Below are 24661 nucleotides of genomic sequence, written 5' to 3' on the forward strand. Positions count from 1 at the left end.
ACCGTTCCGCATGAAGCCGGATTTGGCTTCGCCAGCCTCAGGCTGGCGAAGCCCTATCTAAACAGCAGGGACAGCGCTGTCCCTGCTGTTAGGTCTGGGCTGCGCTGGGGATCTCGCGTGAACAGCGAGATCCCGCGCATGCCCAGTGCGGCCGGCCGGGGTACAGGAGATAGCGCATCAGTATTAACTGACGCGCTATCTCCAGAAAGGGACATCGCCGAAGGGGGGAGTTAACGCTCCCCCGCTTCGGCAGACAAGATGTTAATACATCTTGTCGATGTCCCTTCCTGCTTCGCCTCGCTATTGAGGCGAAGCAGGAAGTATCATAGCGGCGCGATAAGCGCTGCTATGATACATCTGCCCCATTATGCCATATACAATGGTATATCATTTTAAATTGTATACCATCGGGTGCCAATCGCATCGCATCGCATCGCATACCATTGCATGCCTTATGGTCTGCGATGCTAGTACACAAGTACCATTTTTTCTAGGGGTGCCATGAAAAATATTCTGATACTCTTGGGCGCCGTGGTTCAAAAAGGTTTGGGAACCACTGAATTATGGATTATTTTATCCAAATAATTTTTATTCATTTTTCAGCATTTGAGAGCAAAGGGCTGACTGTCATTTGCTCCGAAACATTACCAGAATTTTGTTTCTACCAGTCAGATTGGACAGATATATCTTTCTGCCTGTACCCAGTATAAAGGTTCACATACACTTGCCACTCTCAGATAAAGTATGTGATATGGGAAAATGTTCCCTTTAAAACAATTTGCAAAAAATGTTCTGTCTCATTTGTTTGATTCAGTTCTCTTTTCTGTTAGGACCTGTGTGAACATTTTAGGTCGTTTTAGGCCAAATATCAGCAGAAATATACAAAATTCTGAAAGGTTTATAAACTTTTAAACATGTGCTTTTTTCCACTGTCACAATCTGGAGTTTATTTACTAAAATGGGAGTTATAATCAGGGCCGGCGCCACCACTAGGCAGCCTTAGGCATTTGCCTAGGGCGCCGGCCACAGGGGGGCGGTGCAGAGCTGCAGATTAAAAGCAGAAAACCAGGTACCTGACTGACGCGCGAGGAGCAGGAGGAACAGGAAGAAAGCAGTCACCAACCCAGCCTTCTGGGAAACAGCAGGTGAGTCCGCAGCACCCCCACACCTGGAGGCTGGTCAGTGTCATCAGCGGGAGGCAGCGCCTGCATCGCCCGCCCCCTGAAGCTGTTCAATTTCATCGGCGGGAGGTAGCGCACGCCCCCCCCCCCCCCCCCCCCCTGGAGATGATCAATGACATTGGTGGGTGGCAGCGCCGGCATAACACCCCCACTGCCCCGTCCGTGTATCTGAATCTGCGGGTGGCAGCGCCCGCCGCCCGCATAACTCCCCCACCCCCTGTCCATGGATCTGGATCAGTAAGAGAGAGCGGCAAATCTCTCAGCACCATTTAAAAAAAATTGCTGGCTGCCTTAGCCTGCGCCTGTCATCATCATAACTGTATGACAGGGCAGGCTGCAGCAGCGCTGGCAGCAGGATCCCCTCACCACTCGTTCCCTCTCTCATGCACTTGGCTGCCCACCTGTCAGTGTCAGCTAGCTACAGGCAGGCAGCGTCCCTCACTCCCCGTGTGTCTCCGGCTTCCTGATCTAAACAGGAAGTCACATGATGCACACGATGTAACTGTGCACTGGAGGAGCCCTGCTGCTCAGCCAGCCTCAGCCCAGCAGTAAGGAGAAGAGCTGCAGGCCTGCAGCAGCCACCCATCAGAGCAGAGACCAGGCAAGTTCTGCTAAATATAATCGGGGGTGGGGGGTGCCACATTAAGGATTGGGGAGGGCTGAGAGTGACATATTAAGCTTTTTTTTGGGGGGGGGGTGTCACATTAAGGTTTAGAGTGGGGGGGGGTTGTCACATTAAGGTTTAGGGGGAGGGAGGGGGGAGCGGGGCACATTAATGTTTGTGGGGAAAGAGTCACAGTAATATATGCCTGGGGGGGGGGGGGGGGGGGGGAGTGTCAAAGTAATGTGCCCCATATATATATACTATATATATATATATATATATATATATATATATATATATATATATACTATATATATATATATATACTATAGCCCTGTACATACATACTACATACACCTGCCGGGTGTATGTATGTATATATGTATGAGAGCGGCAGGGTGTATGTATGTATGTATGTATATATGTATGAGAGCGGCAGGGTGTATGTATGTATGTATGTATGAGAGCGGCAGGGTGTATGTATGTATGTATGTATGTATGAGAGCGGCAGGGTGTATGTATGTATGAGAGCGGCAGGGTGTATGTATGTATGAGAGCGGCAGGGTGTATGTATGTATGAGAGCGGCAGGGTGTATGTATGTATGAGAGCGGCAGGGTGTTTGTATGTATGAGAGCGGCAGGGTGTATGTATGTATGGAGCGGCAGGGTGTATGTATGTATGTATGTATGAGAGCTGCAGGATGTATGTTTGTATGTGAGCGTTGGGTGTATGTATGTATGGAGCTGCAGGATGTATGTATGAGAGCTGCAGGGTGTATGTATGTATGTATGTATGTGAGCGTTGGGTGTATGTATGTATGTATGGAGCTGCAGGGTGTATGTATGTATGTGAGCTGCAGGGTGTATGTATGTATGTATGAGAGCGGCAGGGTGTATGTATGTATGTATGAGAGCGGCAGGGACTGGGTGTATGTATGTTTGAGAGCGGCAGGGTGTATGTATGTATGAGAGTGGTAGGGTGTATGTATGTATGAGAGCGGCAGGGTGTATGTATGTATGTATGAGAGTGGCAGCGTATAAGTATGAATGAGAGTGGCAGGGTGTATGTATGAGAGCGGCAGGGTGTATGTATGTATGTATGTATGTATGAGAGCGGCAGGGTGTATGTATGTATGAGAGCGGCAGGGACCAGGTGTATGTATGTATGAGAGTGGCAGGGACTGGGTGTGTGCATGTATGTATGTATGAGAGTGGCAGGATGTATGTAAGAGAATGGCAGGGACCATGTATGCATGTATGTATGTATGAGAGCGGCAGGGTGTATGTATGTATGAGAGTGGCAGGGTGTATGTAAGAGAATGGCAGGGACCATGTATGTATGTATGTATGTATGAGAGCGGCAGGGTGTATGTATGTATGAGAGCTGCAGGGTGTATGTATGTATGTATGTGAGCGTTGGGTGTATGTATGTATGTATGGAGCTGCAGGGTGTATGTATCTATGTGAGCTGCAGGGTGTATGTATGTATGTATGTATGAGAGCGGCAGGGTGTATGTATGTATGTATGTATGTATGAGAGCGGCAGGGACTGGGTGTATGTATGTTTGAGAGCGGCAGGGTGTATGTATGTATGAGAGTGGTAGGGTGTATGTATGTATGAGAGCGGCAGGGTGTATGTATGTATGTATGAGAGTGGCAGCGTATAAGTATGAATGAGAGTGGCAGGGTGTATGTATGAGAGCGGCAGGGTGTATGTATGTATGTATGTATGTATGTATGTATGAGAGCGGCAGGGTGTATGTATGTATGAGAGCGGCAGGGACCAGGTGTATGTATGTATGAGAGTGGCAGGGACTGGGTGTGTGCATGTATGTATGTATGAGAGTGGCAGGATGTATGTAAGAGAATGGCAGGGACCATGTATGCATGCATGTATGTATGTATGTATGAGAGCGGCAGGGTGTATGTATGTATGAGAGTGGCAGGGTGTATGTAAGAGAATGGCAGGGACCATGTATGTATGTATGTATGTATGTATGTATGTATGTATGAGAGCGGCAGGGTGTATGTATGTATGAGAGCGGCAGGGTGTATGTATGTATGAGAGCGACAGGGTGTGTGTATGTATGTATGTATGTATGAGAGCGGCAGGGTGTATGTATGTATGAGAGCGGCAGGGACCATGTATGTATGTATGTATGTATGAGAGCGGCAGGGTGTATGTATGTATGTATGAGAGCGGCAGGGTGTATGTATGTATGAGAGCGGCAGGGTGTATGTATGTATGAGAGCGGCAGGGTGTATGTATGTATGAGAGCGGCAGGGTGTATGTATGTATGAGAGCGGCAGGGACCATGTATGTATGTATGTATGTATGTATGAGAGCGGCAGGGTGTATGTATGTATGAGAGCGGCAGGGACCATGTATGTATGAGAGCGGCAGGGTGTATGTATGTATGAGAGCGGCAGGGTGTATGTATGTATGAGAGCGGCAGGGTGTATGTATCTATGTATGAGAGCGGCAGGGTGTATGTATGTATGAGAGCGGCAGGGACTGGGTGTGTGCATGTATGTATATGTGAGAGTGGCAGGGTGTATGTATGAGAATGGCAGGGACCATGTATGTATGTATGTATGTATGAGAGCGGCAGTGACCGGGTGTAAGTATGTATGTATGTATGTATGTATGTATAAGAGCGACCGGGTGTATGTATGTATGTATGAGAGCGACAGGGTGTATGTATGTATGTATGTATGTATGAGAGCGACAGGGTGTATGTATGTATGTATGAGAGCGGCAGGGTGTATGTATGTATGAGAGCGGCAGGGAACAGGTGTATGTATGAGAGCGGCAGGGTGTATGTATGTATGAGAGCGGCAGGGTGTATGTATGTATGAGAGCGGCAGGGTGTATGTATGTATGAGAGCGGCAGGGTGTATGTATGTATGTATGAGAGCGGCAGGGACAATGTATGTATGTATGAGAGCGGCAGGGTGTATGTATGTATGAGAGCGGCAGGGACCATGTATGTATGTATGAGAGCGGCAGGGTGTATGTATGTATGAGAGCGGCAGGGTGTATGTATGTATGAGAGCGGCAGGGTGTATGTATGTATGAGAGCGGCAGGGACTGGGTGTGTGCATGTATGTATATGTGAGAGTGGCAGGGTGTATGTATGAGAATGGCAGGGACCATGTATGTATGTATGTATGTATGAGAGCGGCAGTGACCGGGTGTAAGTATGTATGTATGTATGTATGTATAAGAGCGACCGGGTGTATGTATGTATGTATGAGAGCGACAGGGTGTATGTATGTATGTATGTATGAGAGCGGCAGGGTGTATGTATGTATGAGAGCGGCAGGGAACAGGTGTATGTATGAGAGCGGCAGGGTGTATGTATTGTAAGACAGTGGCAGGGAAAGTCATAGACGGCAGGTACCTTTCCCCTAGAATCCTGTCTTATGGCATATAGACTGCAGGCTATTTCAATCTGTGTGGTAAGCTCCAGCTTACAAAGGGTGTTCTGTCCTGGGCTGGTAATCAGGAGAGCACCTGATTCTTTTAAAAAGGAGTCAGCTCTTTCCATAGTGCTCTCTCTCTCCCTGGGTGTTGGAGGCAGTAAGCTGCTGCTAGAGAGAGACAAGGCTGTAAGTACTGCATTACTGGATCTATATCTGCTGTATGTGTCCAGTGTCACATAGTGTGGCCCTGGTATAGAGAGGGACGTTTATTCTGTTTAGTTAGAGCTCAGACGAGCAGGTTTTGTTTTCTGTTTTGCCTGAAGTGTAAAGGCTGTGGTTAGTTTCTTGCTCTGAGTGCTGCAATAAAACTCAGGCAAGCCCTGTTTTGGACCCAAGCCGTGATGTCACTGTCTAAGTCTGTGCCAAATCCTCACCTGTGCCTACCCGTTTGATGCTAAAACCCCACATATGGTGGAGAATGCGAGCAGGCATCTCACTTAAAGAGACATACATCGAACTATAGGACTTTTTGCTACAGCAAGCTGGAAGTTGTTGCTAAAGGCAACCAGCCACAAGTGAGTGTCTGGAGTGCACTGATACTTGCATGTCCTGGCTAAAGGCTGCTGTAACACTGCAACAGGAGACTGTTAAAATGGAGGACCTTTTAAAACACTTGGTGCAGGCAAACGCATGTCAGCAAAAGGTGCATGAGGAGGCCATGCGTGCCCAGGCTGAAACCAATGTTTTGCTGCTTGAATCCAACAGACTAGCCTTAAAGGAACAGCAGCAAATTAATCTGCAATTACAAGAGCAAATACAGAATGTGGCTAAGAGTGTGGCGCAGACTGTGCAAACACCCCAACCCTTGCTTCCAACCACACGGGCTGCAGTACAGAAATCTCTGCAAAAGATGACTCTCACGGATGATGTAGAGGCCTTTCTTGCGGTGTTTGAACGTGTAGCAGAGCGTGAACAGTTACCCGTGGATCAATGGGCAGGTGTGGTAGCACCTTTTCTAACTGGAGAACCACAAAAGGCGTATTTTGATCTGAGTGAGCAGGATGCTAACGACTACGCGAAACTCAAGGGAGAGATCCTTGCTCGCTTAGGCGTAAACATGAGTGTGCGTGCCCGGAAGGTGCATAACTGGACTTTTTCTGAACAGTTACCTGCGCGGTCCCAAATGTATGACCTGGTCCACCTGGTAAGGAAATGGCTACAGCCAGAGGAGTCTACACCAGCGCAGATCGTGGAGAGAGTCGTGCTGGACAAGTATCGATGTTCCTTACCTCCAAAGGTTCAGCGCTGGGTCGGTCAGGGCGACCCTAATGATGCCGAGGGGCTTGTCAACTTGGTTGAGAGGTACAGAGCTACTGAAAATCTACTCCAAGAAGTGCCTCCTGGACATTCCACCCTCAAGAACAGCAAAGCGGCCGGATCATCTGGTAAGACTGTTCCGTTTACTAGAGGGGTGAATAATGTTGTAAAGGGAGGTGGCCTAGATGGGGAACAAACAGTGGAGAGGCGTTCCCAAGGGACAGTGGGGTCCAAACCTGGGTCGCAAAAAGACTGGGGCCGCATACAGTGTTGGCGTTGTCATGGACCTGGGCATATTGCTGCCAATTGCCCCCTTACTTCTGAGCCAATGGAGTGTGATACAGCCTGGCGAAGCTCTTTATATGCACGTTCTGTTTTCTCTGCTGAGACTGTGTCAGAAACTGGACAGCAAATATGTCATGTAAAGGTGGATGGTTATCCCGGGAGGGCTCTTCTGGACTCTGGGAGTTTAGTTACTCTCATCCATGCCAGCTTGGTAGACCCTGGGACACTCACAGGACGTTACATAGGGGTCTTGTGCATACATGGGGACACCAAGGAGTATCCCACAGCTTTAGTCCAGCTAAAGAGTACTTGTGGAACTGTGTCCCATGAAGTGGGCGTGGTAGAGACCCTGATGCATAGTGTGATCCTGGGAAGAGACTTCCCATTGTTCTGGGACTTGTGGAAAAAGAATGTACACTGCACTAGAAATGATGTTAATAATGAGAATGTGTGCCCTGTGATTAGTCCTGAGCCTTTTGATCAGGATACTGAGGTTCAAACGGTAGGGGTGACCACTATTGAATCTGACAGTTTTCCCCTAGCTGTTCTTGCAGGTGAAGCTGAGGAGCAGGAAGAAGCGTGTGATATGCCTGAACTAGAGATGTCACGTGATAATTTTGGGACTGCTCAACTTAGAGATCCCACCTTATTAAGAGCTAGGGAAAATCCTAAAGTCATAAATGGTGAGCCCCAATACCCCAATGCTGACAAAGAGTTCCCATATATGGCCATTAACCAGGATCTACTGTATCGGGTAGATAAAATCTGTGGGGAGATAGTTGAGCAGCTGGCGGTGCCCCGGCCATACCGTAGAATGGTCTTAGACCTTGCTCACAAACACGCGATGGGAGGACACTTAGGTACTGAAAAGACCACACAACGCGTGTTGCAACGGTTTTACTGGCCCGGGGTTCACCGCGCAGTAGAAGACTACTGTAAGTCCTGCCCTGACTGTCAGCTGACTGCTCCCATGACACATTTTAGAAGTCCCCTGGTTCCGTTACCTATTATTGAAGTGCCCTTTGACAGGATTGCAATGGACCTGGTCGGCCCTTTGGTAAAATCCTCAAGGGGATTTCAGTATATTCTCGTGGTGTTGGATTACGCCACTCGTTACCCTGAGGCTATTCCTTTGCGGAATACCTCTTCAAAGTCCATAGCAAAAGAGCTCTTCAACATGTTTACCCGTACCGGCATACCCAAAGAGATCCTTACCGATCAAGGAACCCCCTTCATGTCTAAAGTCATGAAAGAGTTGTGTAAACTGTTGAAAATTAAGCATCTCCGTACATCGGTGTATCACCCACAAACTGACGGTCTTGTGGAAAGGTTTAATAAAACATTAAAGGGGATGTTGAAGAGGGTAGTGAGCAAAGATGGGAAGGACTGGGACTGTCTTCTGCCTTATTTGATGTTTGCGGTTCGTGAGGTGCCCCAATCATCCACAGGTTTTTCCCCTTTTGAGCTAGTATATGGCAGACATCCTCGTGGACTGCTTGATATAGCAAAGGAAACTTGGGAACAGGAGACTACACCCTACAAGAGTGTCATTGAGCATATTTCTCTTATGCAAGACAGAATTGCTGCGGTCATGCCTATAGTCAGGGAACACTTAGAGCAGTCCCAAGAAGCACAAAGTCGAGTGTATAACAGGTCAGCCAGGGTAAGAAGCTTTAACCCAGGTGATCGCGTGTTGGTATTAGTGCCCACCGTAGAAAGCAAATTTCTTGCTAAGTGGCAAGGGCCTTATGAGATCATCGAAAAAGTGGGAAGTGTAAATTATAAAGTGTATCAACCAGGTAAACGGAAGCAAGAACAGTTGTACCATGTGAACTTAATTAAACCCTGGAAAGACAGAGAGGCTCTGACAGCTGTAAGTGCCCCCTCTAGTGATAGCCCAGAGGTGCGTGTGTCAGAGACCCTGTCCAAATCCCAGAAGCAGGAAACTAAAGAGTTAGTACAAAGGAATTATGATGTGTTCTCAGAACTTCCAGGGCGCACCACAGCCATAAAACATGACATTGTCACCGAACCTGGAGTTCGGGTACGCTTAAAACCCTATAGAGTACCAGAAGCGCGTAGACAGGCCATATCTGGGGAGGTCCAGAAAATGTTAGACCTAGGGGTTATCGAGGAGTCTAAAAGTGAGTGGTCAAGCCCGATTGTATTAATTCCAAAACCAGATGGCTCTTTGCGCTTCTGTAATGACTTCCGGAAGCTGAACGAGGTATCAAAATTTGATGCCTACCCAATGCCAAGAGTTGATGAGTTAATTGAAAGACTTGGTCATGCTAGATATTTCTCTACCCTCGACTTAACTAAAGGTTACTGGCAAGTACCTCTTACCGATAGTGCCAAAGAGAAAACAGCGTTTGTCACCCCCGATGGTCTGTTTCAATATCTCTGTTTGCCTTTTGGGTTGCATGGGGCTCCAGCAACTTTTCAAAGGTTAATGGACATTGTTCTTAAACCCCATCGTCAGTATGCCTCGGCATATCTAGACGACATCATAATTTTTAGTGATGACTGGAAGAGTCATTTACCCAAAGTCCAGGCGGTCCTAAATTCCCTCAGAGAGGCGGGGTTGACAGCGAACCCACAAAAGTGTACTTTAGGCCTCGAGGAGGCACGTTACCTGGGGTATGTTATCGGGAGAGGTATAATAAAGCCTCAAATAAATAAAGTGGAGGCTATCCAAAACTGGCCTCGTCCTTCGACAAAAAAACAAGTCAGGGCTTTTTTGGGAATTCTGGGGTATTACCGTAGGTTCATTCCCCAGTTTGCAACCATGGCAGCGCCCCTTACCGATCTTACCAAAGGAGGTAAGGCAGTTATGGTCAGCTGGAACCCAGAGGCTGAAAGGGCATTCCAAGAATTAAAAGTGGCCCTTTGTAATCAACCAGTCCTGATCACTCCAGATTTTAAAAAAGAGTTTGTCGTACAGACTGATGCTTCTGATGTGGGACTAGGTGCTGTCCTCTCCCAAGAAGTTGGTGGAGAGGAACACCCGGTAACATATTTGAGCAGGAAGCTCACACCTGCGGAGAGAAACTACAGTATAGTTGAGCGGGAGTGCTTAGCAATCAAGTGGGCCCTTGAATCCCTAAAGTACTATCTCTTAGGACGCTCCTTTAGATTAATCACTGACCACTCCCCACTTATATGGATGTACCAAGCCAAAGAGAGAAATGCAAGGGTCACGAGATGGTTTCTCAATTTGCAAAATTTCAAATTTACAGTGGAACACAGAGCAGGAAGGCTTCAGGGTAATGCCGATGCCCTATCCCGAACATACTGCCAGTTGGCAGACAGTGTCCGACCCCACAGGTTCGAACAGAGGGGGAGGGTATGTAAGACAGTGGCAGGGAAAGTCATAGACGGCAGGTACCTTTCCCCTAGAATCCTGTCTTATGGCATATAGACTGCAGGCTATTTCAATCTGTGTGGTAAGCTCCAGCTTACAAAGGGTGTTCTGTCCTGGGCTGGTAATCAGGAGAGCACCTGATTCTTTTAAAAAGGAGTCAGCCCTTTCCATAGTGCTCTCTCTCTCCCTGGGTGTTGGAGGCAGTAAGCTGCTGCTAGAGAGAGACAAGGCTGTAAGTACTGCATTACTGGATCTATATCTGCTGTATGTGTCCAGTGTCACATAGTGTGGCCCTGGTATAGAGAGGGACGTTTATTCTGTTTAGTTAGAGCTCAGACGAGCAGGTTTTGTTTTCTGTTTTGCCTGAAGTGTAAAGGCTGTGGTTAGTTTCTTGCTCTGAGTGCTGCAATAAAACTCAGGCAAGCCCTGTTTTGGACCCAAGCCGTGATGTCACTGTCTAAGTCTGTGCCAAATCCTCACCTGTGCCTACCCGTTTGATGCTAAAACCCCACAGTATGTATGAGAGCGGCAGGGACTGGGTGTGTGCATGTATGTATATGTGAGAGTGGCAGGGTGTATGTATGAGAATGGCAGGGACCATGTATGTATGTATGTATGAGAGCGGCAGTGACCGGGTGTAAGTATGTATGTATAAGAGCGACCGGGTGTATGTATGTATGTATGAGAGCGACAGGGTGTATGTATGTATGTATGTATGTATGAGAGCGACAGGGTGTATGTATGTATGTATGAGAGCGGCAGGGTGTATGTATGTATGAGAGCGGCAGGGAACAGGTGTATGTATGAGAGCGGCAGGGTGTATGTATGTATGTATGAGAGCGGCAGGGTGTATGTATGTATGAGAGCGGCAGGGTGTATGTATGTATGAGAGCGGCAGGGACCATGTATGTATGTATGTATGAGAGCGGCAGGGTGTATGTATGTATGAGAGCGGCAGAGACCATGTATGTATGTATGAGAGCGGCAGGGTGTATGTATGTATGTATGAGAGCGGCAGGGTGTATGTATGTATGAGAGCGGCAGGGTGTATGTATGTATGAGAGCGGCAGGGTGTATGTATGTATGAGAGCGGCAGGGACCATGTATGTATGTATGAGAGCGGCAGGGTGTATGTATGTATGAGAGCGGCAGAGACCATGTATGTATGTATGAGAGCGGCAGGGTGTATGTATGTATGAGAGCGGCAGGGTGTATGTATGTATGAGAGCGGCAGGGACTGGGTGTGTGCATGTATGTATATGTGAGAGTCGCAGGGTGTATGTATGAGAATGGCAGGGACCATGTATGTATGTATGTATGTATGTATAAGAGCGACCGGGTGTATGTATGTATGTATGTATGAGAGCGACAGGGTGTATGTATGTATGAGAGCGGCAGGGTGTATGTATGTATGAGAGTGGCAGGGTGTATGTATGAGAGCGACAGGGTGTATGTATGTATGTATGAGAGCGGCAGGGTGTATGTATGTATGTATGAGAGCGGCAGGGTGTATGTATGTATGAGAGCGGCAGGGAACAGGTGTATGTATGAGAGCGGCAGGGTGTATGTATGTATGAGAGTGGCAGGGTGTATGTATGAGAGCGACAGGGTGTATGTATGTATGTATGAGAGCGGCAGGGTGTATGTATGTATGAGAGCGGCAGGGAACAGGTGCATGTATGAGAGCGGCAGGGTGTATGTATGTATGTATGTATGAGAGCGGCCATAATTGAATGGTTGCCGCTCACATGAAGCCACTGCCAGAAATTTTCCAGGGCCACTTTTAGTCTCCAATCCGCCCCTGGCTGTAACAGTACTGGGGCATCAATCAAAGAGCAGCCTTCCCCCCCACCAATGTTCAGCTTCTTCTTGTTAAGGTATGGCACATTGGCACTTGCAGTAGTGGCTGCCTGGGGGAGGGGATTATAATATATTTGTGTATGATATATATATATCTATATCTATATCTATATATATATATATATATATATATATATATATATATATATATATATATATATATATATATATATATACATACATACACATGTATATGTATATACACACATGTCTGAAATATACACACAGAAGATTTGGAATGTTTCCTGTTTGCAGCAGGGCCCTCCTTCCTCCATGAATGTCTGTTTTACCCAGTTTGTTCTTGCAGAGTTCTCAACATTTGTAAAACGCAACGGAATCTGCTGCGCTATATAAGAAACTTTAAATAAATAAATAATGCCTCTTTCTTAAGGGTTAATGGGGGGGGGGGGGGGGAGTCAGAAGAGGTTTTGCCTAGGGTGCCAAAAACTCTTGCACCGGCCCTGGTTATAATTTCAGATAACATATTGCTATAGGCAACCAATCAGATTTTGGTTACTGCATCAAAGGGTTGTCCACAGATTTCACAGTCAGGGTACACTCCTGTGGGCTTTTGATTGTTTGTTCCTAAAGTATTTAACCTCAATAACAGGGGCGTAACTACATTTTGGGCGCCCCCTGCCGTTAACGGGAGGGCGCCCGGGCGCCCGTCCGCTCACCTCATCAACCCCGCCGCATCAACCCCGCCATCCCCCGCAGTCTTACCTACGTTCAGTACGCGGCGCTGGTGTCCCGGCTCCCTTCTTCTGCTATGAGGACTACCACAAAATGTCCGCCCCCATACAGCAGACAACTGTCTGCTAAATGGGGGCGGACATTTTGTGGTGGAGTTTATTTACTAAAATGGGAGTTATAATTTCAGATAACATATTGCTATAGGCAACCAATCAGATTTTGGTTACTGCATCAAAGGGTTGTCCACAGATTTCACAGTCAGGGTACACTCCAAAGCACCTAACGTAATATTACATTACCAGCCCATCACAAAGCTGCTTTTCAACATTGGGAGCAATGACCTCCAGCACCTGGGCACACATATAACAGGAAGCAACAGGTGCTGATAATCAGCCAAACCTTGATAACATCAATTTAGAAAACCTGGACTGGATCTAATTTACCTGCTGCTACTCTAAAGCCTGGACTGCATCTCCCTATGTCAATTTCAGATGTTAAAATACTTGCTTGAACAGCTAAATGTCGTAGACGGTAAAAGAACAGCGCCACCTAGCAGCCATATAATAACAGCATTACCAGTTGAATAAAATAGGAGGGGTCACTTTATCCATAAAGTATTTTTGCTTTTGGTCACACCTCATACAATGCACAGGAAGCGCTGATTGAATGAACATTCTCCTTGACCAGAAACACAACATAATGAAGCAGAGTCTCAGAACAAAGGTTACATAGCAGCAGAGAGAAACCTTGAACAACGTTGGCATGCTTCAGAGACAAAACAACTACTCTGTGACATCACTCTTATCTTCTGGAGGAACAACCCCAAGAGCACAATTATATCAATGTGTATATGATGGGGCTGCTTAAAATGTATAGCTTGGGGTTGGAGGCAAAAATTAGAAATGTGGATAATGTCAGCATTATTCTGGTGGTTATATATTATTTTGGCAAGCTTTAGCAATACAGTCTAGGAAATTCTCTCCCCAGAAAATCTGCAGCAGTAAAGAATTAAAGTTGAGTCAATTTGAATCATTTTGCTGTGGATGAAATAAGACAGACGTCCGATGGTGTTAGCCCACTTTCCAGGGATGGCCATTACCATTAATGATGAAATCATCGATGGTCTATAACCAATGGTATCTACCTTTACCATTGGTGGGAGAGAACCACATGGTTTCCCACCATTGATGATACAGAGCTATTGAATATTTATTTCTTTCCCGAGGTGTTGGGAATCAAAGCATAGCACCTCCCCTGACACCTGGGAAAACACGCCCCCAGACACTTATTGGCCTGCAATTCAGTGAACATTAAAGCAGGGGTGACCATCGATGGATGACAATATCAATGATTCCCTTACAAAAGGGTTTACAGTCACCATCGATTGTTCCCAAATAGTTTTACACCATCCCTTAATCACCAGTATAGTATCTTGTCTGGATTGAGCTTTGTTCATAAATAGGTCCGAAAACTTCCTATGATTAATTATTGGTTTAATTTGTGTTGATAGAAATAAAAATTAGCTTGGACATTTAACAAAATGTGGTAATTAGGTTCATTAAGGTTGAAAGTACTTTGCAAAATCTGGATCTCCTTAGTGTGCCAAAAATAAAAATAATAGAAAGGGCCAGATGTGTCAAGCTTCAAAAAGTGATAACGCAATGAGTAATAAACAACCAGCCAATCAGCTCCTACCTGTCATTTTTCAAACCCAACCTGTAACATATCAGTTAGGAGCTGATTGGCTGGCTGTTTGTCACTCTCTAGTTTATCACTTTTTGAAGCTTGGTGCAGCTTGTCCATGATGTGCAGGGACTAGAGATGTGCGCCCGTCCATTTGTGCTAGATTTGTAGATTTGGGCTTGTATTTGGCTCTGATTCGTTGTGTGGTTTTGGGTTTGGATTTGTCAAACTGCCATGACCAGTTTTGGTTATGGATATTTTTTTTTTTTCATTGAAAAAAAAAAGTGTAAAAAATGTATTCATAGAATTTGGGCTTTTGATTGTTTGTTCCTAAAGTATTTAACCTCAATAACAGGGGCGTAACTACATTTTGGGCGCCCCCTGCCGTTAACGGGAGGGCGCCCGGGCGCCCGTCCGCTCACCTCATCAACCCCGCCGCATCAACCCCGCCATCCCCCGCAGTCTTACCTACGTTCAGTACGCGGCGCTGGTGTCCCGGCTCCCTTCTTCTGCTATGAGGACTACCACAAAATGTCCGCCCCCATACAGCAGACAACTGTCTGCTAAATGGGGGCGGACATTTTGTGGTGGTCCTCATAGCAGAAGAAGGGAGCCGGGACCAGCGCCGCGTACTGAAGACAGGTAAAGACTGCGGGGGATGCCGGCGGGGTGTAACTATAGCACTGCAGCCCCCGGCGCCCGCACATGCACAGCGCCCCCCCCCCCCCCCCCCCCCCCCGCGGTCGCGGGGGCTGCAGTGCTATAGTTACACCAATACTGCTCAATAACATTAATATTTAGTCGCTTCCGGTCTGAAAGTTTTCCTCAAAAATGGGACTAATTCATCAGCACTCTGGACTCTAATACCCCTTTCCCACTGCAGCTCTTAAATGGTAAATTCCCGGGGTTTTTTGCCTTTTTAAACGGGTAGAGCTGCAGTGGGAAAGCTCCAGGTTGCTTTACCCGTTTAACAAATACCGGTATTTGTTAAATGGGTAAAAAGCAGTGTTTTACCCATTTAAGAGCCGTTTTTTGCTAGTGGGAAAGGCTCTGAAACGGTATATGGTAATAATAATAATAATAATAATAAAGGTTAAGAACATGAATGGCTTCCTGCATGTGATGACTGTACAGTGGGGCAAGAAAAGTCCATTTATATGACAGCCAATGTTTACAATGGCTTTAAACGGGTTGCCTTGTGGTTTAAATGGGTACAATGTGAATGTGACAAAAACGATATTTAAATGGCAATTTACCATTTAAGAGCTGCAGTGGGAAAGGGTCTTTATGGCTCTTACCCGTTTAAAGACCCGTTTACAAATACCGGGTCATTGCCCGTTTAGGCAGTGGGATAGCAGCATAAGGGGGAAATTACTAAAATGGGAGTTCTGTTTTAGATGAGGGGCCAAATGTAATTAGCATACCTCCAAACATTTGTATGCTGTGAAGAGGGACACATCTCGCAGCATTGGGGGTGTGGCCTAGTGATATGAGGTGTGGCCTATCCAACGAGGCCACTCCCCCATTTTCAACGCTGTGGGGGCATGGCGATCATCTCTCACATGCGCACACGTCTATTCTGTAGCATTTGTGGCTGGGGAGATAGTGACAGGGGGGTGACACTGTGCCAACTCCCCCCCCCTACCGCCGCGGGACACTGCCAGCCCTAGGCGGGATGTGGGAATGTCCCAAAAAAAAGGAACGTTCCCGCGAAAAGCGGGACAGTTGGGAGGTATGTAATAGGGTGTGAGAATTAGAAAGTTAGAGATTTTGGGAGAGTTTTCCCATTTTTCAAAGCAGCAATCATTTACACTGCAATACCAGGATGGTTTGCCATGTAAATGATCGGTGCCAAACTCTCCCAACATCTCTCACTTCCTGATTCTCACACCCAACTACATTTGTCCCTTTCTATCTATTAACTCAGACCCGTCCCAAATTTAATGGGACAGTGACAGGTAATTAACATTTGTTCCTGGAAATTTCAATAGATTTCAATATTAATCCACTGCACAGTATTCATCTTTGTTATTTTGCAAATTGGATACATTTCTTATTATCTGGGCAGGTTAATTAGTAACGGGGGGACTTTGGCCTGTTCCAATGGTGAGGGGTCTGTGCATGCACGTATTTGCACATGTGTAGGCCTCCTGTGCGAACACCTTTGGCGAGTTTCACATGGGCAGGAGCCGGAGCAGGGAAATTTGATTTTATGGGCGTCCCCATGACAACGCTAAGCATTCTCTTGGGAACGCAGGCTGCCGATGCCGTATTAGGTCGACATGGTCAAAAGGTAAACGCAACCAATAAGTCGACACAGAAAAGGCCGAAGTACGTGTTTCATGGTTTTTTGTGTCTATGTTTGCATAAGTCGACATGGACATTGTATAAGTATACTGTGTCCCCTTGCATTCCCCCCTTATAAAAAAAAAAACCTGAAAAACCAATGTCGACCCTTTCCATGTCATCATATTGCTTGTGCCGATCTTTTAACCATGTCGACCTAATGCATGTTGACCCAGCACCACATTCAAACCTTGCACACAATATGTCACAGGGCTACTATTCAGCAAATGTAGACAGTTGCCTGGAGCACCCATATTTTTGGGGCACCTGAAACAATGAATAGTGAATATTTGTTACTCATTTGGTGACGAACTACACTGTGAGCTGTTCGCTTCATATACGAACATGTGAATTCCTTGCTGCTGCACCGCCATGTTCTTCAGGGACTGGTTGTGCGGCACCTGGTTATGATGTCATAGCCCACAACATTCGATGATGAGCAGAGGATCCATGCCCAGCCTCTTGCCTGCTGAGGTAATAAGCAGTGACGGTGGGGGCATAGCACATGGGTAAAGAGGAGCTGGGGCAGGCTGTAAAATTTAACATTAACCCTTTGAGTGCCAACAGAACTTGTCAAACTAGGTGTGAAAATTGCCAAGCAAACCTCTTTATTAAACCCTTTGAGTTCCAACATTGAGATCCTCAAATATCCGTTAAAAATGGCAGCGCCGCTCACAGACACTGTTCTCTTTTGGGGTGCAACATTTAACTAAGCTTCAGTTAATTGACTCGGCTGTATTTGTATTTATTTATACTAAAAGAATAGTCGCTATAAGGGGTGCCGGCATTTTTAGCGGATATTTTGAGGATCGCTCTCAGCAAATTTGCCACTCAAAGAGTTAATAAAAAATGACCCATACAACAAAATGACATTTCTCTTTATCTGCGTGCCAACCGAATGCTATTGTTTTATTGTACAGGCCTTATAAGGTAAAAGGTCTGTAAGGATGACATGATGGGAATTGCGTAGCTGCAAGGCCAGATGAGACAGCACAGAGCCCCTAGAATCTCCCGGTTCTCAGCTTTAAGTATAAGGAAGCTGTAAACATAAACTTTAATTGGTCAAAAACACCGGTAATTCTGGTCCTGTGCATTTCCCGAGGGCACATTCGCTGTTATCAGATGACAGGTAGAGATCAAAGCCAAAACAAAGGGGAGAGACGTGTAAAATGCCAGGTGCTCCTCATGAGGTAATTCATCTTCCCTAAGAAATGATGGAAGGCATTAAATAGTTAACTATGGGGTCCACATACATCCGGCATACTAGCTGCTGCTCAGATCCTCTTACTGACACTCCAAGCGCTAGAACAGCAATCATGGCACTAGGGGAAAAGACACAGCATTTCCCCCCACATGGTTCCAGAGCCATAAGGTAAAGGTAGAGGTAAGTACAGCTAATACTGCCCCAAGGCCATCCTTACAGCTCTGGGTTGGTAGTACATCGCTGGGAGCTGTTTTCCCGCCTATTATTTCTTGTTACGTGGGATACCAGTGAACCAGTGGCATATTTATAATGGGTGCACCCATTTTTAAATACTTACCCTCTGGAATCCAGCGACGGAGGCAGCAGCGCTGCAGAAATCTGCGGAAAAATGCCCGCCACGCTATTTTTCACACAATCTGCACATGTATAACAGAGTCTAAGCGCTCTAAAGCTCAGACTCCACACTGCTGCTGCACCAGAAATCACTGGAAAAATAGCTTCCGAGACATTTTTCTGGAGATCTGCGCATGCGCAGTAGGGTCTGAGACCCCCATTGCCTACCACACAGCATACTTGCCTACTTGCTGGCTGCCTTTTCCGGGAGAAGGCAGCCAGCTCAGTGAGGCAGGGGGCGGGGCCGCTGCTGCGAGTGGAAAAGGGGCATGGCGGGGGCAGAGGCAGACTGCCTTGTGGTCGTCTCCAAAGCAGTCGCGTCATTTAGCCACGCCCACCGCCGTGTAATGCCAGTATATCAGGCATTACTGCAATTCGCGTCATCTGACCCACGGATCCTCCGTCGAGGGGGCGGGTTCCTGGGAGTCAGACAGCTTTCCGGGAGGGTTGCCCCCCTTTCCGGGAGGGGGACCCGATTTCCGGGACCCTGCCGGCCATTCTGGGAGGGTTGGCAACCCTGCAATACAGCGCTGCGGCCAGCAACGAGGAGGGGTCTGCACATGTGACTCCTCCTCTCTTAAAACACTACTGCAGTGGACCGTAATAAATTTACTTATTACCAGTTATTTATATAGCGCACACATATTCTGCAGCGCTGTACAGAGAGCTTACAATCCATATTCCCTACCACATGTACATTCTAGGGCAGGGTTGCCGACTTTAAGATTCTCCTCTCCGGGAGAAGCCCGGAGAGGAGAGTTTCAGCAGCCGCTCAGGGGGCGGGGCTTACGAGTGACATCACTAAGCCCCGCCCCATGCTGTTAAAGCAGCGAATTCACGGATCTCCGTGGAGGGGGCGGGGCTAAAATGACGCGATTTTGTCGTTTTAGCTCCGCCCCCTCCTCTGAGACCCGAGGATTGCAGCATTTTAATGCCGCGATCCGGGGGTCAGCGGGGGTCCCCCCTGAATCCGGGAGGGTTGCCCACCCTTCCGGGGGCCGGGAGGGGGTACCCGATTCTCGGGAGACTCCCGGAAATTCCGGGAGGGTCGGCAACCCTGTTCTAGGGTTAATTTTGTTGGGAGTCAATTGACCTTCCAGTATATTTTTGGATTGTGGGAGGAAACCGAAGTACCAGGAGGAAACCCACGCAAGCATGGGGAGAATATACAAACTCTGAACAGTTTGGGCCATGGTGGGAATAGAACCCATGATCTCAGATCTGTGAGGCAGTAATGCTAACCATTACACCATCCATGCTCCCCATATAATATATAATATATATAATATATAAAATAACGTGACTTTAAGGCATGTGCCATGACATTACTGTTGGTATGTATATGGGGCATATTTAATAGCGAGCGATGTTCTTCTTATCACTCATTATTACTAATCTTTCTTTTTTGCTAATTATTTTATGGGTTTCCAGAGGAGAAATACAATCAAACAACACAACATGAGTAAACACTGATAATAAATAGACATCAGCAGTTAGTAGAGACCCGTCAGGTATTAGCATACTGTACCATACGGCCCGATTCCAGCAGTAAGTCCCACTCATCGTACAGTCTCCCGCTGCCCAACCCCCGTAGTCAGTTATCGCATTGCGAGTTGGCCCGATGTGATCACAGCACATCTGCCCCCTCAGATGCGGATGGTGATAAATTGTCAGCTTAGTTATGATTGTAGAGTACCAAGAACCAGCCAGGTAGAAGTTATATACGGACTGGCTTATTATTTTCTTTCATGAGGTGAAATGTCTAAGGATCAGTGATGCGTATCAGTCCACCCTGGTGATTTTCCCAGGGCTGTGCAGAGCTCCGGTGGATAAAGAGACATGACGTGAGAGCCAAGAGTGTGACCTTTATAGGTTATGGATCTGATCGGGCTTGGTTCAGGGTGATAAGGGTGTGGCCTAATATCAGGACAACTGGAAGTCACTGTGAATCATGGCTTATACACGCAATAAAACCCTTTAAAAGGCTTGGAAAATAATTTTAGGCCGTTGACAGGATGTGGTCGATAGGTTGACAGTAATTAGGTCGACACATGATGACTGCATTAGGTGGACATGGTCAACAGGTTGACCCAAGCAGTAGGTTAACATGGAAAAGAACAAAAGATCGACATGAAAAAAGGTTGAAATGAGTTTTTCACAATTTTCTTCAATAAATGGTGGTTTTTCATACTTTACTGTCCAAGAGTTACATTATAATAGTGTTCCAAGCCTAGCAAGGCATCATGCCCGGAGCATAGCCAGCGCAGCCATGACACTAAAAAAACCTTATGTCGACCTTTATATGTTGACCGATTGGCTTTCCACCTAATTACTGTCAACACTATGACCCATACCTGCTGTTGACACAGTTACCTTTCTCTGGTCCCCTGTCGTACATAGAGCACTTAATTATCTGATCATAAGAGCCATAGGAATCCATAGGTTAAACAGATCACGTCCGTACTCTGATCCAATTAACCGTGATCTTGTGGTGCAGGGCCTCACATCAATGGATGCGCTTTACAGCAGCAAGAAATCACACAACAGTGCTTGTTCGCGCATAGGGGCTTTTGCAGCTATGTCCTCATACGTCTTTGCTGCAGTCATGACAACAGGGTTGTTTAACCTCCCGGAATGGTTACCCCTCAAGGCCCCCCGGAAAGGTGGGCAACCATCCTGGATACCAGCGACCCCCCCCCCCCAAAAAAAAATCTCCCTAGCGGGGCTAGAGATGTAAATAGTGTCATAAGGCCCCGGCCCCTCCTCAAAGACCCCAAAATTGTGGTATTTACTGTAATATGTGGGGTGGGGCTTGGTGACGTTTACATCAGGCCGCGCCCACCCGAAGTGCTGTTATCAGTCTCCTCTCCAGTAGGCAACCCTGCACAACAAACAGCCCCCCCACCCTCCCCCCTTGGACACAGGTTGCGTGAGAATCTTCTACTATTTTTCACAGAAAATGTGTCTTAGACACAATGCAATGTGACCGGGACACACAAGGAGACTGTGCTGATTTGTATATCTGTGTGTGACTTAGGTCCTGTTCCTCTGCACAATTGCACACACGACAGGGGCGGCAAGTGAGCTTTAGTGGGCGGGACCAAGCTTTTTGAGGGAGCAGTCTAGACAACACAGGCATGTTCACTTGGGGGGAAGGGAGTGACGGCGGCATTCTTGATTTCACTGTGACTTTGTCGGGGATGTTTCGCGGATCTGTCAGAGGAATCCGTCACAGATCCCTCCCAGCATGCGGCTGCTCTTGTCACTCTGTATACGCAGCACAGAGGGACTCTCAGCTCGCAGACTCGGAAGTCCAGCAACGGAGCCGCATCGCTGTCCTTTGCGTTATTGCTCGCAACGGAACTGTCCTTTGCATTATTAATCGCATATGCTAGTGCATATGGGATTATTAAGAATGTGGTACCCGGTGATGTGTGGCGGGATGCAGCGATGGACTTTGGTGCACCCCGTCCCAAGTCTATTAGTAGTCCAGGAGAGCCAACTGAAATTTGGAAGTTTAGGAGTGTTAGTAACTATGTTTTGGAATATGGGGCCTTATTCTAGTTCACTCTTTCTGACAAAATCCTTCTTAGATGGAAAAAAACATGTGCACTGCAATTGGGGCAGATGTAACTTGTGCAGTAAGAATTAGATTTGGGTGGGGTTTTACTTCAAAGGGAGATCTATATTGCAGTGTAAAAATAGGATTCAGTATTGAATCCCGGCGGTCGGGATCCCGGCGTTCAGAATCCCGACGCCGGAATCCCGACAGCCGAAATGCCGACAAGGGGGGGACGTGGATCGCCCCCCCCCCCTTGCGGGCTCGCTGCGCTCGCCACACAGCGGGCCCGGTGCCTCGCTACGCTCGCCACGCTAATTTATTCTCCCTCCAGGGGTGTCGTGGACACCCCATGAGGGAGAATGTGTCGGCATTTCGGCGGTCGGGATTCCGGCGTCGGGATTCTGAACGCCGGGATCCCGACTGCCGGGATTTTAACTGCATCCCGTAAAAATAAAGCAGTCAGTATTTACCCTGCACAGAAACAAAATAACTCACCCAAATCTAATTCTCTCTGCACATGTTACATCTGTCCCCCTGCAGTGCACATGGTTTTGTCCATCTAAGAAGGATTTTGTCAGAAAGAGTGAACTAGAATAAGGCCCATGGTGAGAACAGGAATCTTAGGGATCAGTAAAGAGCACGCGTTCGGTTTCCGGACAGGTAGATAAAATCTTATGGAGTCTCTGAGGAGATTTGGATCATACTCTTCTCTGCTGGAAGCGGATAACAGCTGTCACGCTAGACCAAAAGTGACTTGAAAACATTAACTTCCCACAGCATCACATCTGGGTCATTGATGTACAGTCACCACATTAGAAGGATACATGTCCCCAGGGCCCTGTGTGTCATAAAGCTGTAATTGATGAAACATAAATGTACCTTTAAACTAAAAACCAGCGGATCAGATGATTCTACAGGGCAGACATTTCTAGAAAAATGCTCCAATTCTATTTGTCATATTGTAGTACAGTATGTGTCATAGCGATTTATCACTATTCCTTTTAGATCTTGTTTCGCTTCTTATGGTATTAATGTCTGACAAGTACATTCCCTTTTGAACAAGGATAACTCTATTTCAGCCCCTCTGTCGATGGTGGGGATCTGTGCAAGCCTAGCGAACAGCGCCAGTGCCCGGATAGGAGACAGACAGCATCGAGTCCCGGGACCTACACAATGGATCTGGCAGGTGCTTGGACCATACTTGCCTACCCTCCCCGAATTGCCACATTTGACTGGCATGGGGGTGAGGCTAAGTGATGTCAGCCTTGTCCCGTCCCCTTGACATGCAGCATCTGGTCTCCTCTCCGGTAGGGATGGCCATCGTTGCAATTGCCATCGATGGCAATTCTGCAACCGGCCATCGATAGTGCTTAACTTTGCAATAGATGACCATCGATATTTTTACATATCGATGGTCATCCATTGTATTTGATTGATTGGCCTGTGGACCAATCAAAACACGGGGGCGGGGCTTCGCGGGTATCGGGTGGAGCTATGCTCCGTGTCCCGGCACTTTGAAAAAAAAAAAGCAAAACCTTCGTTTTTGCTATTCCATCGATGGAGGGAAACCATCTAGTTCTCACCCATCGATGGCAAAAGTATTCGACATCGGCCATGAACCATCGATGAGTTCCTCCCGAATATGCATGCATGTTCCTTCTGGCCTGCAAATGAATGTTAATGTAAACATCCATTTGCATGCCTTACGTGCAAACCCGCGGTGTGAGGAGGGGGCGGGCGGTCCTGCATTCACAGGATGGGCTCTGGTGGACTCGCAAGGCTGCGAATTTGCGGCCTTGCGAATCAGCCAGAATAACCCCCACTGAGCAGCATTTAGGACATTAATGGAAAAGTTATATGTAAAGAAAGAAAAGTCAGGTTGAACTTTGAGGTGACGCTCACACTTTTGCACATCTATGAGCCCTGATAGTTGTCAGACATGTCTCCCCAAAACAGCGAGTTGTCAGGCAGCCTGATTTGCGCTGCAATAGCTATCTGGAGGCACTGATGCCGAACTAAGTCTCGCTGCTGCATGCATCCAGGACACTCCACCAGTGAGGTCCAGGAGTAATCGTTGTAAGAAAAACAACAGCAAAGAAACCCCACAAAGGGTAAAAAGAGCTGTTGGCGCACTTCTAGGCCGCCATATTGCAACATCCCACCAACCACACATATATTAAATCCGTCATAGTTACTGCTTACGACTTTTGTGGTTTTACAAACCCAGATCCAGGCACAGGAATAACACTTTACAGTCATGAAGCTCAAATCGCATTGACGGTGCTGTGAGAGTCATGAATTACAACTCACCGTGTCTGGATTAGGTTTTCATTACCCAGGTTCTGGGTGGCACTCCAAATAACAGCAGACGTAACTCACGTCACGGCACTACTAGCGACTGTCAATAACCTGCGGTTGGTGCCGTTTGCAGTGGCAAACGCAGGATTTTCAGAGGGGGTTACCAAATGTAATCCAAAATCTTCCCCTCTGCAGTGTATTGGGGTAAGGACCTTATTCTGTTCTGTTTGCAACCCTTGTGCATTCGCACGGAGGACCAATGTTATGCGTATGCGCATTTCTGCGCAAATGCATGTATATGCTGGGTGCGTGCGGGCACATGCACCCATGACTGTGGGCAGGGGAAGGGGGACTGCGGTGGATAGTCGCTCCCATGAAAACACTGTGTGTTCTCATGGTAATCGGGCCGTGAAGTGGATGCTGTCGAATGTGCACGCATATCTAA

At 47.1% G+C, this 24661-nt stretch overlaps 1 protein-coding gene across 4 annotated transcripts in view; it reads right to left on the bottom strand.

Moving 5' to 3' along the window:
- PRICKLE3 (prickle planar cell polarity protein 3) overlaps window positions 1-24661 on the bottom strand; it is a 39983-nt gene that overhangs the window by 14263 nt on the left and 1059 nt on the right. Inside the window, exon 1 of one of the 4 annotated variants that reach the window (XM_083158811.1) lies at window positions 1583-1661. The exons of 2 other annotated variants lie outside the window; for them this stretch is intronic. The gene's annotated coding sequence lies outside the window, so the exon portion shown is untranslated. Of the gene's footprint in view, window positions 1-1073; window positions 1262-1582; window positions 1662-24661 lie in introns of those variants that run through there. One more of the 4 variants, XM_083158812.1, reaches the window with a different exon arrangement.

Source organism: Crinia signifera, chromosome 9 (genome assembly GCF_055691185.1).
Source record: "Crinia signifera chromosome 9, ASM5569118v1, whole genome shotgun sequence".
In the NCBI taxonomy this organism is placed as follows: domain Eukaryota; kingdom Metazoa; phylum Chordata; class Amphibia; order Anura; family Myobatrachidae; genus Crinia; species Crinia signifera.